Consider the following 16,767-nt stretch of genomic DNA (forward strand, 5'->3'; position numbering starts at 1 on the left):
AGAATAGCCCGAGTTGAATTGTATCGTGTTAATTATTATATAATACTGTATGTCATCACTACCATGATTGCTATATACCCTAGATGAAAATGGTGATTAATTAGAATGTATGGGAAAGAGTGTAACATGAGCATGACATAAATGGTATGGAATAAGGGGTGGATAGATGTCCTGGTTTCAGTTAGGACAGAGTTAATTTTCTTCCTAGTAGCTGGTAGAATGCTATGTTTTGGCTTCGGATGAGAAGAGTGCTGATAACACGCCGATGTTTTAATTGTTGCAGAGCAGTGCTTATACTAAGCCAAGGACGTTTCTGGTTCTTGCTCTGTCCTGCCAATGGGCAGGCTCTGGGTGCAGCAAGAGCTGGGAGGGGACAGACCCAGAACAGATGACCCAAAGTAGCCAAAGGGGTATTCCATACCATCTGACGTCATGCTAAACAATATATAGGGGTGCCTAGCCGGGGGGAGGACCGGACTGCTCGGGGTTAGGCTGGGCATCGGACAGCAGGTGGTGAGCAATTGCATTGTGCATCACTTGTTTTGTACACATTATTACTAGTAGTACTATTATCATCATTATTGTTATTATTATTATTGTTATTACTTTCTTGTTTTTATCTCAACTCACAGGCTTCACTTTCCCATTTCTCTCTCCCATCCCAGAGAAGGAGGGGAGGAGGTGAGCGAGCGAGCACAAACCTGGAAGGATATGGAATGGGATTTATTTTCATGGCTGCCTGGTGGACCATGGGTTAAAAGAGTGTTATTTTTATTGTTATGTGGTGTAATGATGTTATTGTTTATACCTTGTATGATACCTTGCCTTACATTATTAATACACCAGGTGATAAATAGTACATTTGTAATAACTTCATTAAAAAAGGAAGGGGATATGTCAATTATGATGCTTAAGAATTGGACCCTCCAAGAACGAACTGATGAAATCCAGTTAACAACAGAAGAGACACGAATTGTTGATATTAAAAAGAAGATAAGGGATTGTTAGGAATGTTTTAACAATTCGTGTCCATAAAGAACAGTCCTGTCTGCCTCTGGTCCCTGCACTGGCAATTTAATTCTTGAACCACAGATGCAGTGTGTCCCAGTCTCCCCCTCATTCTAGTCAATTTATCAAGTCTTCAGAAAATACTCCTCAAATTTATGAACCTGTTTGCCTTTGTTATTCCGGACTTCTATTTCTAACAGTTACAGCCTTTTTTCTGTCTTCTTCGAGATTAACTTAACACTGCTATAGGTGTGACTGTCCCTGTGAATGGCTGGTGAAGAATGTTTTAATTACTGGTGAAGTGTCAATAAGAAAGCTATTTGTGTTTGTATGAAGTCTTTGATGTCTGGGGGTTTCAGAACAACTGATAACAACTAGTGACTGTTATGGGATACTATGCAGGCCTCTGGTATCTGGCCAGGTGGCCAAGAGATTAAGAAGAAGAAAAAAGAAGCTGAAGGATGGCTGGGAGACAAGACCTGCAGGGAATGTTCTATAAACTTGATACGGTGCCAAACGAGTACAAAGGGGAAGGACGAGAAAAAAACTTGGAGAGGAAGACTACGAGCCTTCAGCATGAAAGACCCCTAGAGACCCCCAGAGGGACCACCGGAGACTGATACGCATGCTCCAATAGGAGGGACTGGACCCCGGAAGCTAATTATAATAACCTGTTTTTTTTAGAAGTAGTAATGAATATGTATTAGTCTAGGAGCATAAAAATCAGCTGCTTGATGTAACTGGGGTGCGTCCTGGTGGAGCAGAGACTCCCAGTGCACCCAGCGCTGTTTGCTTACCTCTATTCTTTTATATTATTTTAATAAATCCTATTTTTTTTTAATCCTATTTTGAAGATTGAGCCATTTCTAACAGTAGTACTATTATCATCATTATTGTTGTTATTATTATTATTGTTATTATTATTCTCCTGTCTTAATAAACTGTCTTTATCTGAAGTCACAGGCTTCACTTTCCCATTTCTCTCTCCCATCCCAGAGAGGGAGGGGGGGAGGTCAGCGAACGGCCGTGTGGTGTTTAGCTGCCGACCGGTTTAAACCACAACAACATCCTAAATTAGGAAATTAAAACTTCCCTGAAAGTCTCTCTAAGACCTTTTCATGCAATTATCATCCAGTTGTCGTGCTACAGGCATATTTTTGAATTTTCTTCCTCACAAAGATGGTTTCATAACAGGGATATATCGATTTAAACTAGTTTCATTACTGCTAATGCTCTGCTAAATTTTAAAGACAATGCAATATTGAACAGAATAACGTGCTCCATTAGTAAGCATGCTATTGAAATACTGAGCAGATTTATTGCATTTGGATGTTCAAATAAACACTCAGATCATTTTCTATAAATCATCTCCTGCCTAAAAAGGTAACTGAAATGGGGTATGATTTTTTTAAAAAGTAATAAAAACAAAGAAAACTTATTTGAAAAATTAACCCATGAATTTTTTTTTTTTTTTTAAAAAAAAAAGATTATTCTCTAATCAGATGTGTTTTGGCCTTGTTTAAAGCAGCACTTTTTCTCACAGGTGCAAGGGATCCTTAAGGACATTGGTTGCAGCAACAGCTTGAGGAAAGAGACAAACTCTGCTCTGTAAATGAAATACAACAGAGATGGCAAAACTTTAAGTCCACACAGCGCTTGGCTCTTGCACTCATACTTAAGCTGGCTCAGGAAGCAGGAGCTAAGTATCCATGTCAGTGCAATATCTGTTTGAGCCTGCTAATTAAGCTTGCTGATAACTAATTACTGATGCAGCTCTACTGTTTCTGGGAGCCGAACTAATACCACTATGCGGTACAACATATCAGCCCATTCGGAGCGGGCTCAGATACCCGACCAAAGCGTGGCACAGGCATGTCCTTAAGTAATTCATTTCTGATATCAATCAACAAATAAAGATTCTGTTTCTTCCCCAGGGACCCGGCATGTGATCCCACTGACCCCCCCCTCATCGATGCCTCATCTGTCACGTATGGAAAATGCTCTCGTAAGAGTGCATGAGCAGGTAAGAACTTACTGAAAGATGGGAAAATAAGCACCTTCTGATCGCTAGCATAGCTATGACTGAGGGCTTGTGTTCGCTGAAATCTTCTTCATTAACTCTGCAACAAATCCTCCTCGTTTCCTGCATTTTTGATTGCCACAAATACCATGCTAAATGCTCAGGTTAAAAGAGAATGCTCAAAACCATTTTCCAGCAAGGATTTCAGCTGCCATAAAACATTCACTTCCTATCTTGCTCTAACAGTTCTCCATAAGAATACTGCTAAAATTACATGGGAATCCAAGCAGAGGGAAAAAAAGCATGATTCTAATCAGAAGAGCAAGCCCTGCTAGGGCTAACAACTGCTGGTTACTACTGCTGGAAGATAACAGCGAGGCAGGCGCAGAGTACTGCTGTGCACTCAGCAAGCACGCATGGCAATATGCTTCTGTGGTCACCCTGTCTCGCCATCTCTCCTGTCATCACTACATATTTTCCTTCCTTCCTCTGCTACCTTTAGCCCAAACTATAAGCTTTACAGGACAGGAACAGTGGTTTATATACACATGCAGCATCTGCTTTCATGACTCCAGGACTGATGCTTGTGGTCCTTCCATTTCCTAGCGTCTTTGCAGAGACACAAATGCATGAACTAAAAAGTCTCTGAATTTTGTTTCTAGTTTATTGCAGTAACCCTGGCAGTTCTCTCAGTAGTTTGTGCATATTTCCAGTCTCAGGACCCTGGCAGCCAAACTGGTACCATGCTTCTTAGCAGACCACCACCAGGTCCTTTGGCAAAATGCTTGATGCCACTACCTGGCTGATGCTCCTTGCTGGTGCAAGCATCAACTTCTGCTTCTGCAAAACAGTGGTGTGGGCCAGAAACCTCCTCTTTTCCTGTAATATTCATACTGTACTTGAAAGAACAGAGCTTGGGCTTCTAAGCACTATCACAATATAAGCAACTGCTTTTTTTTTTTTTTTAATAACCTGACATTTCTGCTTGAACATGTTGTATGGCCTACAAAAAGTTATCCATATAAAACTGTTAGGTTACAGTTATCTTGTTAGAGGATTTTAAGAGTGTTTGAGGAATTAAAGGACTTTTTTAAAAAATATTTCAGTAGAATTATGAATGTGTAGTACTTGCTTCTGATGTACAAAAACTTCATTTTAACTTAGTAATCCACTGTAACTACACCCTCAAATCCCAATATGCCTCCAAAAGAAGAAAAAAAAAAAGATTTAGAAGTGGGCCATGGTCACACTCTAACCTTCACTACTCCAGCAGAGATCTTCTGCAGCCTAAACTAGCTCTCTAATTACAGCTATGTAGAAATCTCAGTCTGACAGATAATAAATCTTTATAAACCCAAGACTGATTAATTGTATTTAAAAATGTTTCCAAGTGTTCCTAACAATTATTGTCATTAAGGAGGACCTCTCGTTGACCTGTATTGCAAACTTTCTACTGTTCTGCCAGTCATTTTATTTGCTACCCACATCCCCTCTACAGCCTACCACAAAATCATAAAAGCTTTTTTTTTTTTCTACTTTTTTTCTTTTAAGAAAATGTTCTCGTCTTTGATGGGAAGCTGAACCTAGCAAACTCATGACACCCACTGTGTAGGAAAGGTATATACTACCAGAAAGTAAATGTCAGAGTTTCTTCCAAGTTTGAGAGAAATATCAACTCTGGATCTAACAAAGCCCTCTTACCAACATTACACACTTAACAGATAATCTCCACAATGCATATCAGAGAAGATTACCCTCTCAAGAAACAATAACCTGGATGAATTCTTCTCCTGAGAGCTTCTACCGCGATAGCATTATCGTAGTCCATAAATACCAGCACCGGAGCATGGCTACATCATCTCCCTGTTTTTCTGCTTAAACACATCTCCCGTTTCTACCTTTTGTCTTTTTCTCATTCTAGTCTTACATTCCTATTTACTGTTAATCTTCAGATGACTTCTGTAACAAACAAGTTACAACGAGTGCTCTCAGTAAACATGTAAATGTCAGAGGTCTTCTGCTTATCTTCAATCACTCTCCATCTATATTGGCTTATTGAGTAAATTATTTGCCAGCTACTATTAGCCCACTTCTCACTCACGTCCTAAAACAAGCTTTAAAAATTAAATTAATAAAAGAAGTGAGGATTAAGCACCTCAGGTCCCACTAACAGCTGAGTCTTCAGCAAGTCATGCAAGATTTTTCCATACATTCTTCTTTAAGGGGGACTTCCCTTTTGGTCCACATGCTCCAGGACTACTTCCACTGTTCCTGTCCTTTCTAAACCCCGACGGTAACAATGATGGAGTGGACCTCACCAAGAACTTGCTGCTCATTAGCTAACTACCTAGCCAGCACCACTACCCAGCGCTAACACATTGATTTCCATGAACATGTACCATTCAGGCATGTCACTGCCCAATCAGCTTGCTGAGATGTGAAAACCGTGACTCTCACCTGAGTTCTTGGACTTATTTCTGACCAAAGGGAAAAGAAGCCTTCAAAAGCAGCAGTCTGAGGAAACTAATGATCTTGCTGGCAGTTAAATGGTTTTCTATTTTGCACGAGTACTTCTTATGGCTATTTTATTTCTTGGCAATAGAAAAAACCTAAGAGACTGGATTCACCACCTTTACTTCGGAACAACTGTGCTTAGGACAACTGTGTTGAGGACTCTGGCGTAAAGAAGTAATGCCATTATGAATTGTGACAATGCTTTGTACTTGCAGTTTTCATGCACGGAACTTGAAAAGCTTTACAAGCATTGGTGGGAAGCACTGGTAACCTCACCATACATATAAGTGAGCTTAGGCACAGAAAGCTGAAGCAATTCTCCAAAGGTCCCAGAGCGAGTCAGGAGCAGATGCAGGACAAGGATCCACTTATTTTCACTCCCGAATTTTCTAATGGAGCATCTCCCCTTTACTGCAGTGAAGTTTTAAGTGTAAATCAATAACTGAGGTCACTGAAAACTTTTTGCAGGCAGAGTGTAGTGAAGTCACCCTCTTAGGAAAGCACTGAGAAAAAGGAAGGTGCTTAATGAATTTTTCAGTGGTCCTTATGTAAGTTTAGAGCATTGAAGGAAGAGGTGAAAGGAGAGGACATTTGCTCAGGAAGCTGTGTAACAAGGCTGTGGTGACGAATTGTTACTCCCAGAACACTGCTCAAGGAAATGTAATGCTGCCGTTTTCGAAATGCTTGGTTATAAAACCTTTCACACATACAATCTTTAAAACCGTGAATTACCTTCAAGAATGTATCCAAACACCTAACAGTATCAAGTCATGGTAATGATTATCTGTTTATAGGTCAGAAGGGCAGTAAATTATTGCAATGTAAAGTAGTAAAGCCTGCGTTCTACCTAGTTGTGCTGTTTGACAGGTGATAGTAAAAAGTAGGTGATGCATGGAAACTTCAATTTTTTATAGTTCCCGTCTCAATCTGTATTCACTTATATAAAGATGTCACATTTTTAAACATTTAAAAGTCAAATTGTCTGGAGAATAGATTCATATAAAATTTATTTTCAGAAACCAATATTTAGCCTACTGCTATCATAGTTGATTGCTCTTATGTATAAGCTTTATTCAAGTTTCTACAGTTTTGAAAATACAAAGACTGATATTTCAGATCCCATACTCAAGTGTGTCATTAACCAGAAATTGAAATGGGAACATTTCCACTTTCTCAGAAATACTGTTTGTTAGGGTGATAACTGCATTAACTGCTTTTGACTTTTTGTGAAGCTAATAAAAATGACTCTACTTCAATACAGACAGGAAGGAAGAGTCACAAAAGCAAAAGAAAAATCCTGAATTGGTGCCTTACCCTGCAAAATATGCCCTGAGAATTCAATAGTTTCAAAGCTCTGCCACAACAACTATTTGTAAGTGGTTAATAGTGTTATAAATGAGGTCTCAACTCAATCTGAATTTTGTAATATTTATAAAACAAATATTCCTAAAAGGTATAAAAGGCAAGTAAACAGCGCTGGGTGTGCGGGGAGTCTACGCTCCACCAACACGCACACACAAACATCAAACACTCTAAATATACAGAACATTGCTTTACATACTAAACCCAAGTAGGCCTATACATACGTACAATCAGGAAAGGTAACAAACAATCCTTAAAGTTCCAAAACTTACTAGAATCGAGTATGCCTATACATATGTACAATCAGAAAAGGTAACAAACAATCCTTTAAGTTCCACGACTCAACAGTCTCCATTTTCCATTCCTTTTCTTGACTACAAACAAGTTTCTATTTTGCATTCCCTTTGAACAACATGTCTCGCTTTAAGTTGTCAAGCAACTCGGTCTTCAGGCCTTATGTATCCCGTTCTTCCCAGATTGAAGAAAAGCATATCCATCTCCTTTTCAAGGCCAATAGGCCTGAGTCAAAAGGCACGTTCAGGTCAGCAGGGGGCGTAACAGCAAAAGCCTTCGATGGCTGTAGCAGCAGAGGGGCCGATGGCGTAGCAGTCGGATCAGTAAAGGAGCCCGCAGCTCCCTCACTATCTGTCAAGCCACACGTTTGTGATTGTGGCTCCACATGGCTTTTTAAGGCCTCAGAGATTGCCTTTCCATGCCTTAAAGGCTGGAGAACAAGGCTGGAGAACAAGAGACCAGCTGGAGAACAAGAAACCGGAGACTGCATGGAGTCTCCTGAATCACCCTTCTTTGTTCCCTCTAAACTCTTTTATATTCCTGATGGCCTCATCGTTAAGAGTCTAATGTTATCTCAAACACAGGGTTTTCCAACCCCGATGGCCACACTCCCAAATCTCCTCATTCTTTATTAATATCAACCATTTTCTGGACACGAATTACCACTCCATGCAGTCTCCAGTGTCTTGTTCTCCAGATGGTTCTTTTTTTCTCCAGCTGTTAAGGCATGGAAGTTTCTGGGTGCTTGCTGTTGTTGTTACATTCAAAGTTGTTTGACCAATGAAAAGTTGTTTTGAAAAGAACTGCTGTGGAGAGAAGGGTATAAGAGGGGAGCCTGCCCTCAAGATAAAAAAAAGGCAACGCGATGAAGTTATGTCATCAATAAAGAAGCAGGAAAAAGAAGTGAAGAGGAACAGGCTGGCAGAATGGAGACCAGGACGGGAACAGGCACATTGATTGCCTCATGAAGATAGGTTCGGCCAGACTCAGCAAACCGCTCAGAGAAGCTCGTACAGAAAGTCGCTGGAAACAGGCGCGCTGGAGCTGGAGAGAAGCTCTAGCTGAGAGAAGCGGATCCGTGCACACAACTGCCTCTCGCTGGTAAGCAGTTGTGCATTATGGGGAATCATACGTCTTTAGAAACAAAGACTGTCCTGGTAACCTTACAGCTTATTCTCCTTATTAACAATAAGGAGAATAATCTGTAAGGTTACCAGGAGGATGCAGCAGGAGGTTACCTGAGGATGCAGCAGAGGGGATCTTTGAAAGGTCCTGGAGAACAGGAGAGGTGCCTGAAGACTGGAGTTTACCCAGTGTCACTCCAGTCTTCAAGAAGGGTAAGAAGGAGAATCCAGGAAACTACAGGCCAGTCAGTCTCACCTCTGTCCCTGGAAAGGTGTTGAAACAGTTTGTTCTGGATGCCGTCTCCAAGCAATTGGAAGAGAAGAAGGTTATGAGGCATAGTCCGCATGGATTCACCAAGGGGAATTCATGCTTGACCAACCTCGTTGCCTTCTATGATGGCATCACCAGCTGGGTAGATGAGGGGAGAGCAGTGGGTGTCATCTACCTTGACTTTAGCAAGGCTTTCGATACTGTCTCCCATGACATCCTGATAGCAAAGCTGAGAAAGTGTGGGATAGAGGAGTGGACATTAAGGTGGGTTGAGAACTGGCTGACTGGCCAAGCTCAGAGGGTTGTGATCAGCGGCGCAGAGTCTGGCTGGAGGCCTGTGACTAGCGGTGTTCCCCAGGGATCGGTGCTATGTCCGGTCTTGTTCAACATCTTCATTGACAACCTTGATGAGGGAATAGTGTCCACCCTCAGCAAGTACGCCGATGACACAAAGTTAGGAGGAATGGCTGACACACCAGAAGGCTGTGCTGCCATTCAGCGAGACCTGGACCGGCTGGAGAGATGGGTAGGAAGAAGCCAAATGAGATTTAACAAGAGCAAGTGTAGAGTCCTGCACCTGGGCAGGAACAACCCAAAGTATCAGTACAGGCTGGGGGGTGACCTGCTGGAGCGGAGCTCTGAGGAGAAGGACCTGGGGGTCCTGGTGGGCGACAGGTTGACCATGAGCCAGCAGTGTGCCCTCGTGGCCAAAGGGCCAATGGGATCCTGGCGTGCATTAAAAGGGAGTGTGGCCAGCAGGTCAAGGGAGGTGATCCTCCCCCTCTACTCTGCCCTGGTCAGGCCTCACCTGGAGTACCATGTCCAATTCTGGGCTTCCCCGGTGCAAAAAAGACAGGGATCTCCTGGAAGGAGTCCAGCGGAGGGCCACAAAGATGATACAGGGCCTGGAACATCTTCCTTATTAGGAAAGGCTGAGAGACCTGGGTCTGTTCAGCCTGGATAAAAGAAGACTGAGAGGGGATCTCATCAATGTGTATAAATACCTGGGGTGTGGGAGGGATTTGGCCAACCTCTTTTCAGTGGTTTGTGGGGACAGGGCAAGGGGCCATGGCCACAAAATGGAACACAGGAAGTTCTACACCAACATGCAAAAGAACTTCTTCACATTGAGGGTGACGGAGCACTGGAACAGGCTGCCCAGGGAGGTTGTGGCATCTCCTTCTCTGGAGATATTCAAGTCCCATCTGGACGCCTACCTGGGCAGCCTGCTCTAAAGAACCTGCTTTGGCAGGGCGGTTGGTCCCGATGATCTTGCTATAAATCGCTCAGTCCCAAAATAGGATTATAATCCTATATAGGATTTAACAACATCAAGTTGTTAAAACATTCCTCACAGGCCATTCACAGGGACACTCCAGCCACATCTATAGCAGTGCTAAATGAACCACAAAGAAGGCAAAAAGGCTGTAACTGTTAGGAATAAGAGTTCGGAATAAGAAAAGCAAATAGGCTCATGGATTTGAGGAATATTTCCGAAGATTTGATAAATTGACTATAATGAGGGGGAGACTGGGACATATCCCCAATACAACCATCCTTATTTTAGCAAACCAATCACCACCCATAAAGTCCCCTTCCATAATCCTCTTAGATCAATTCCATTCCAAATTTGAACTGGGACACGTGCAATTTTCTTCATTTCCTTTACAACTTTTCTTTCTGTTGTGGTTTAACCCAGCGGGCAGCTAAACAACACATGGCCACCTCCTCCCCTCCTTCTCTGGGATGGGAGAGAGAAATGGGAAAGTGAAACCTGTGAGTTGAGATAAAGACAAAAATAATAACAATAATAATAATGACAATAATGATGATAATAGTACTACTAGTAATAATGTGTACGAAACAAGTGATGCACAATGCAATTGCTCACCACCTGCTGTCCGATGCCCAGCCTAACCCCGAGCAGTCCGGCCCTCCTCCCAGCTCTTGCACCCCCAGCCTGGCCGCTGGCAGGACAGGGTGAGAAGCTGAAACGTCCTTGGCTTGGTGTAAGCACTGCTCTGTAACAATTAAAACATCAGCATATTATCAGCATTCTTCTCATCCTAAACCAGAACATAACATTCTACCAGCTACTAGGAAGAAACACCCTTATCATCAATCTTTAAACAGCAATTACTAAAGCTAAATTTTCCACAGACTTCTCTTTCTTGTGCTAGTAAATAATCCAAAGCTAGGCGATTTTGATACAAAGCAGTTCTCATCTTGGTATTTTGCTTTGCAATTAATCCAAGTGCATCTCCAATTTTATTTATAACTATTTCTATTACAGCTAGTAACCTAATTATTCTATTAAGTATATATATTGGGGTCCTATAGCCCCAGGATCCGTCTTCTGCTCACGTAGCTGGATCATAATAGGCAAACGCCTTCAATCAAGGGGTTGGGCCCGCTTTCAGGGTCGATTCAGGCTTGTGTTACTGTTCGGCCTGTCAGGGTGATCCAGCTCCTGGAAAACGAATCACAATTTTATATAGGTTTAAAAAAAGAGGTTCTTATGTTATTTTCTCGGGACAACCTGACCTTAGTGTGGAAGTCCGGTCGAGGCCCTCTCACTCGGCAGTCAATACCCATAGGGGTTGCCTCCCTCGGTAGACCATACACACCTCAGTGGAGGGTCCTGCCCCGGTCTTGCCTTCTCCCTTTCCTCCCTTCAGGCTTGTCCCCTTTATTTGTCATCCTTAATTCATGCAGAGCCTCGTTGCCAGAATATTAGTTCTTCCTTAGCTTGAGTTTCAGTTTCCCAGGAGCGGACTCAACCCTCCAAGTTTCAGTAGTTACTGGTCCTGGATGCGTGGGTCCAACCCCTTTCTGCGGTTCTCACAGCTGTTTCAGTAGTAAGTAAAACAAGGTACAGTCCCTCACATCAGGGGTTCAGTGATTCTTCCCTCCAGGTTTATTTATTAAGACCTTGTCTCCTGGTTGTAGTTTATGAATAGCAAATCCTAAAGGTGGTGTTTGAGCCATCATTCCAATTTCTCTTAGCTCTTGTAATCTCCTTCCAGTAGTAATTATATATTTCTGGATGCTACGATCCTCAACTACATTGTTCCTTAGAGTCATCCCTTGAGAATAAGGCATATCATATAACATTTCATATGGCAATAATCCAGTCTCACTGTATGGTTTAGTTCTTATGTTTAAAAGTGCCAATGGTAAGCATTTCGTTCAGGGCATTTGTGTCTCGATCATTAATTTAGCCAATTGTTTTTTTCTTGTTTGATTCAGTCTTTCTACTTTCCCTGAGCTTTGTGGGTGCCACGGAGTATGGTATTCCCACCAAATACCTGATGATTGACATAATAATTTTATTATTTTAGAAGTAAGGTGTGTGCCCTGGTCAGAATCAATGTACTGGATTATCCCATATCTAGGTATCAGGTGTTCTAATAGAATTTTTACCACCATTTGTGCCGTAGCTTGTGCTACGGGATAAGCTTCTACCCATTGTGTTAAATGATCTACTATTACCAATAGATATTTTATCCTCTCTACTTTGGGCAATTCAGTGAAACCAACTTGTACTTTCTCAAAAGGCCTATAAGCTGTTTTGTTTTTTTTCTCCCTCCCATGGCTGCTTGTTGAAACTCTTTCTTATTTATCTTCTGATAAGTTATGCAATGTTGTGTAATTTGCTTTGCTATTTCAAAAAAATAAAAACCAAAACAACAACAACAAAAAACAAACAAAAAAAAAAACAACAGTGCAACCAAATTGTTTTAGTAAATGATCACTTAACGCCTTTGTACCCCAATGTGTTTGTGCATGCAAACGTCCCAATATTTGCTTCACATAAGCTTTTGGCAATGTCTCTCATCTGTTTGTCAGTGTCCATTTTCCTTGTTCTAATTTAGCCCCTATTTTCTCCAGTTTCATTTGTTTGTTTTGTTTTCCATTGCATTTCAAAGTTGGTCCAAAAATTCCACAGGGGTTTCTTTTGGATTTTGTTGGAACAGATTCTCAATTCCCAATTTAACCAGATTTTGGTATTTACCGTTCATTATTTCCGGGGTGACTATAGTCTCAGCGTGGGGTCGGTCAGGGGAATGCAATTGTCAACAGTTCCCTGAGTGGTCCCATTGGCAATCTGAGCTCACTCATATACTCAGGTTGTTTTAAGGGTTAACTGCTTTTCTGTTTCCATGACAACTCTCTGGGACCCATCATGGTCCCTCTGCCCCAAAGGGCTCACACCCATGATTTTGAGATCACAGCCTCCTATTGAGGCAGAACTATTAACATTCCTACATCCTCTTTCCCTGCTCATTCAATTTCAAACAGCTCTGTTAAATACTACATGCCACACCTTCAACAACTCTTTTAACCCTTCCTTTATCTGTCTCCAGCCTGTACTTTTCAAAGGCTCAGTCAGGGGCCAACTTAATTCCACTCCTTTTCCCTCTAAGATGCTGAAACAACATATCAGTATAATACATTTCATCCTATTTTCCTTTTCTCCTCAAAAACATTAATTGCAAGATAGTGTTATAGTCGATTGATCCATAATGTGGCCATTTAGTTTATATAGTGGCCACCATTGATTGCAATACTTAGTGAAAGTCCTCTTGCTTTCTGTGCCCCGAGTTCTTCGAATGTGCCAATATGCACCCAAGGAGTCTTTCTTTAATGCACCCAAGGAGTCTTTCTTTAAAACGTCTTTGTTTTGGATATTACCCATTTCCTTGATTTCCCATTCCCTTTTATTTATTTATTTATTTATTTATTTATTTATCTATTTATTTATTTATTTATTTATTACTATTCCTTACTAGTTACTTGTCCTTTGTTTCAATTTCCATGCAAACCTTTTTACTGCAGGTTTTTACTATTTTTTTCCTAATCTTCTTCCCAAATGTCCCAATTCTCTGGGATTAAACTCTTCTTCCCACATACAAACTTTACTATTTCATTTTATTAACGAGCCCCGTTTCAATCATAAATCCACAGAACTTCAGGAAAACAGCTGAAGCACGCAGCCTTCAGTCTTCTAGACAAACATTACCATCTTTTCCACAAAAAATTTACATTTCAACAGGACCAAATTTCAAGCCGAATGCCAATTTTTCTCATGCACTTTGTTAGTAAGCCCATACAAAACAAGGAATCACTCCTGTGTATCCGTCAATAGGGGGGTTTAAAAGGTATTGACGCCTAAATAAACTCGATCTCCCCCTTCTTACCAAATTCCCAGGGCTCAAGCCCAAACCACCAAAGAAATGACTCTCTCCATTCTGCTTTGATAATCAGTCAGCCCCCTTCCCCCCCAGCCAGTACTTGGGAAACTGACCAAACACCACAGCAAATACACCAACACTTCTCAACTGTTAGTTACTTAGATAATGCTCCCACCTTTTTCTTGTCACACTCAAAGCATTTAAGAGCAAAAATAGGATCACAAGATACACCGCCAGGCCCATATGCTGTGCACCACCAATCAACACTTGGATAAAACAGCACTTCTTTTCAGTCTGTCATGCATTTCGTTCGTCTCCGCCCACTCCCCTTGCGGAGAATACTGAACCGCGGATCGGAACTCTGCACTCGCTTTGCAGCAACGCTGCGTCTCACTCACACAGCACAATCGCGCAATCACACAGAGAGGCCTCTAGCACATCTCATTCATACCACAAGAATATAATTTAGAATGATAACCAACCAAACAAGTATTGTCTCTGACTGTGTTCTGTGACTTATTCCACTTTGTTTCAAACCCTTACACTTACACAAATACTTTCAACACAAAATACCTGGACATTTAAGAATAACACATACAATTATTAACACTCCAGTTAGCATCCCTCCAGCAGCTGAAAACATACCGTTTTTCTGCAGCTTCAGGAGATCTTTGCTCCTGCAGTGAGCAGCTGAGAGTGGAGTCCTCTGAGCAAAACGCTCAGGGTGCACCTAGGGGCGTCCTCTCCGCAGCCGATCCCGCAGCCGAGCAGAGTGTCTCCTGCCTGGCTCACCAAAATGACTCACAGAAAGCTGACTCCACAATCAGCAAGATTGTAAAGTAGGTATGTTTACTCAGTTCTATGCAGCACGGGGCGGGTAGTCCCACCAAAGTTGTGCACGCCTAACATGGCAACTTGTTTTGGTTATATCTAGTAAAGAGTTACATATACATGAAGTTTCCAACACTCCTATACATATGCATAACCTGTCCCTTTGTGAACAGTCCTCCTTATCTCTGACCCCTTGATTAAAGTCCGAATCATGAGGTTGTTTTTGATCTGGTTCTCGGGGTCCAAGAGGCTCCTGTTATCTGGAGGTCTAAGCACAGCACAGGCACAGTACATCACAAATGTAGCACATATTCATTCTTAATCAATTGCTCTCTAATTTCTAATTCCAATGTTTCAACTACAGCATACTTGCTCTCTTCCGGATCCACGGGTATTCTACTATTAACATTAATGTTCAAAGCCTGACAGACCCAGTCCTCCGTGGACCCAAATATCAATCAAAATACATGGGGTCTTAAGGGTTCTTTTAGTCATTCTATCATATAATACTGGACCATTTTTAATTAACCCTTTCATTTTCTGGAGCCCCTATCGTTCCAATTTCTAATCATTATTCCTAATGGACTTTCTGGTAATTTGCTCCCTTTCTTCTGGTCCTTGGTCATCAATTCTGTCTGACCCATCTAGGAATTTTACTATGGCAATTCCCCACAGCCCTTGGTTACCTTAGTAAGAGTGTCTTGCAGGGGGTTTAGGACCTATCACCCACCCACAAATCCTATAGGAATCGCTTCCTTCACCTGCCAAGTCCCTCACAGGAGATTGGAACCACGGTTAGAAGACCTCCACACTGACTTCGGAAGTCTCAGTTACACTCTTACACATACAGGTCTTCCTCTCAGTTTTTTTTTCTTGTCCTTCCCCTTTGTACTCCTTGGCAGCATGTCAAAAGCTTACACAGAGTCCCCTGCAAGTTTTGTCTTCTAGCCGTCCTTCAGCTTCTTTCTTCTCCTTAATCTCCTGGCCACCTGGCCAGATATCAGGGGCTTGCATAGTGTCCCATTCAGAAGCCATAAGAGTTACTAGTTGTTAGCAGTTGTTCTGAAACCCCCAGACATCAGAGACTTCAAAGAAAGAACATACAACTACAAATAGCTCTCTATTGACACTTCACGAGTAGTTAAAACATTCCTCACAGGCCATTCACAGGGACACTCCAGTCACATCTATAGCAGTGCTAAATCAACCACAAAGAAGGCAAAAAGGCTGTAACTGTTAGGAATAAGAGTTCGGAATAACAAAAGCAAATAGGCTCATGGATTTGAGGAATATTTCTGAAGATTTGATAAATTGACTATAATGAGGGGGAGACTGGGACACTGGGAGGAAAGGGAAGAAACCACATCTGTGGAAGAATTAAATTGCCAGTGCAGGACCCAGAGACAGACAGAACTGCTTTCTATTGACACGAATTGTTAAAATATTCCTTTGCAAGGTACAAGAACTATATACATTAACCATTCTGTTTTTCTTAGACTTGTGGTTATACAAGGGTACGTAAGACAGAAGGTCACATTCATCATACCATGTGGCCCCAGCACTGTTCCATACTGACATGAATCAGATGAACATATATCACATGTTCAGTTGGATGGTTCAACTCTGTTTCTGGAGGGAGTGAATTTTACTGTTGGCCTAATTCTGCTCCCATCAAAATTGGCAGTGAGTGGTTTTAGAGATTTTCAGCCTCAAAGCTTTGCTATTCTTTGTTGAATCCAGAGTTTCAGAAGAAGAGCTGAAGTGCAGCTCTTTCAGATGGAATAAGGAAGTTCTACATCTCCATTCTAACTTGCAGAGACTGTACTAAGAGGTTCAGAGTTGGAAACTGTCCTTCCCTGCCCCCTGTCCTTAAGACTTGCAAGCAGGGCATAGCATTTTGTTAACTATTAATGTAAGGCTCTGAAAATGTTCAGTTCGTCTGCGTATTTTTGTGTGCTTATGACAAATGCTGGCTTTCTGCAAGGATTTTCATTCAGGCTGTTGAAAATGCTGACACTTAGGAGTTTTTCTATACTAAACTACCTCTAGTAAACCTCTGTATGGGTATTATTTGGTCTGTCTGTCCAGACTGCAGTATCTCAGAATGGAGGCAATTGCCTCACAAGGTCACTGCTGTCCTGGAGTAGT

This window comes from Aythya marila (assembly GCF_965140915.1).
Source record: "Aythya marila genome assembly, chromosome: W".
Classification (NCBI taxonomy): domain Eukaryota; kingdom Metazoa; phylum Chordata; class Aves; order Anseriformes; family Anatidae; genus Aythya; species Aythya marila.